Below are 2508 nucleotides of genomic sequence, written 5' to 3'. Positions count from 1 at the left end.
TGGAGCACCTGGGTGGCTCAGTTGGCTGAATGGGTGGCTCTTGGTTTCAGCTCAGGTCATGATTTCAGGGTCTTGGGATCAAGCAGATCCCACATCAGGTTCCGTGCTCAGTGGGGAGTCTTCTTGAGGATTTTCTCTATCCCTCTGTACCTCCTGCCACTCTCCTTCTCTCTCAGATAAATAAATCTTAAAAAAGTTCCTAGGCCCTTTTGAGACCATTGCTGAAGTCCCAGCGGCCAAAATGAAGTTCAATTCCTTTGTGACTGCCAACCGGAGCAAGAACTGTAAAAGGCATTTCAGTGCACTGTCTCACATTCACAGGAAGGTTATGTCTTCCCCTCTTTCCAAAGAAGTACAATGTTTGATCCATGTCCCTCTGAAAGGATGAGGAAGTACAGGTTGTGAGAGGACACTATAAATGTCAGCAAATTGGCAAAGTAGTCCAGGTTTACAGGAAGAAATATACGGTCTACATCAAATGAGTATAGTGAGAGAAGGCAAATGGCACAACTGCCCATGTGGCATTCACCTTCACAAAATGGTTATCACTAGACTAAAACTGGACAGAGACCACGAGAAGATCCTTGAACATAAAGCCAAATTTCATCAAGTAGGAAAGGAAAAGAGCGAATATAAGGAAGAAACAATTGAGAAGATCCAAGGGCAAAGTAATCTTATATATGACTTTAAATAAAGACTGTTAAAATGAGAGAAAAAAAACCTTTCTAGGACAGCACCTAGCACATAATGAAAGTTTTTTTCCACCTGGATGGACTTTTACCAGTCTATGATTCTAGAATCTTCCTGAGGTAAGTATGAGGACTAAAAGAATGGTGGCATATCTGGCTTAAAATAGATACCATAGGGGTGCCTGGGGGGCTCAGTCAGTTAAGTACCTGACTCTTGATTTCAGCTCAGATTATGATCTTGGGGTCTTGGGATCAAGCCACATTCTCTCTCTCTCTCTCTCTCTCTCTCTCTCTCTCTCTCTCTCTCTCCCTCCTCCCTGCTTGCACGCACACACACACATACTCTCTCTCTCTCTCTCTCTCTCTCTATATATATATATATATATATAAAAGATATCATCATATGAAACATTAATGGGACAGCCTATAGGAAGTTTTCTGGCAGCATGTCAGAGAGCTCTATCCTTGTCCCTAAAACAGTTTTATTTGTTATTTTTTAAAAAAGTTTAAAAAATTACACAAGTTATAGAAGAAGATAGTCTCATTGTATATGTATGTATTTCAGCTGATAAAGCTAAAATTACTCCTGACCGTCTCCCAGAGGTGATGAGTGTTACCAGGTTAGTGTACCATTTATCTGTTTATTATATTTTTTTAAAAAGATTTTATTTATTTATTAGAGACAGAGAGAGAGAGAGAGAGAGAGAGAGAGAGAGAGAGGCAGAGACACAACACATGCAGAGGGAGAAGCAGGCTCCATGCAGGGAGCCTGACGTGGGACTCAATCCCCATCTCCAGGATCACGCCCTGGGCTGAAGGCGGGGTTAAACCACTAAGCCATCGGGGCTGCCCTGTTTATTACTTTCTTTTTCTATCTGTCTATCTATCCATCAATCCATCTCTCTATCTATTATTTATTTTTACCATAGAATTTCTTTACTAAAGGACATGTTTCACTGGTGCTGTGGGAGATAATTTTAGGTGGTACATCAATCTAACATAAAATAACTTTGAATCAGAGTAAGAAAGTTATTCTCTTAAAAATTTTTTTTGGTACAATGTTTAAGTTCTGTTAGCAAATTTCAATTATACAATACAGTGTTATTAACTATTATCACCATGTTTTATGTTCGATGCTCAGACCCTATATCTGATGATTGAAAATTCATACTCTTTTACCAATATTTCCCTGTTTACCCTATCCTCTAGCCCCTGTCAACCTTTTTTTAAGTTGCCACATGTAGGGGTACCTGAGTGGCTCAGTGGTTGAGCATCTGGCTTTGGCTCAGGTCATGGTCCTGGGGTCCTGGGATCAAGTCCTGTATTGGGGTTCCCTGCGGGGAGCCTGCTTCTCCCTCTGCCTGTGTCTCTGCCTCTCTCTCTCTGTGTCTTTCATGAATAAATAAATAAAATCTTAAAAAAATAAAAAGATTCCACTTGTAAGTGATACCATACAATATTTGTCTTTCTTGGTCTAGCTTATTTCATTTAGCATAATGCTCTCAAGGTCCATCCATGTTGTAGCACATGGTAGGATTTCTTTCTCATGGTTGAATAATATTCCATTATTAATGAGGTATCTCCTTTATGGCTCTTTTAAAAATGCATTTACATAATATATGGACATATAGAAATATATAGTTTTTGCTTTTATAAACATGGTATCACATCACATATATTCTGAAATTTGCTTTATGCTTTTAACCTCATATTAAACAAGAAACCTCCCTCCCTTCCTTCTTTCTCTTGCTATTTAACTATTTCCCCTTTTTGCCTCCCTTAGAGGAGGCAATAGGGGAATAATGTCCAGTGTTTCCTC

General features: G+C 39.3%; 1 pseudogene; it reads left to right on the top strand.

The window, feature by feature from the left end:
* The first annotated feature begins 241 nt into the window (after window positions 1-241).
* On the top strand, window positions 242-694 carry LOC102153140 (annotated as a pseudogene).
* Window positions 695-2508: the final 1814 nt, after the last annotated feature.

This window comes from Canis lupus, chromosome 23, assembly GCF_011100685.1.
Source record: "Canis lupus familiaris isolate Mischka breed German Shepherd chromosome 23, alternate assembly UU_Cfam_GSD_1.0, whole genome shotgun sequence".
Classification (NCBI taxonomy): Eukaryota; Metazoa; Chordata; class Mammalia; order Carnivora; family Canidae; genus Canis; species Canis lupus.
The sequence above is the reverse complement of the archived record's forward strand: the minus strand, read 5'-3'. Positions and strand labels throughout refer to the sequence as shown.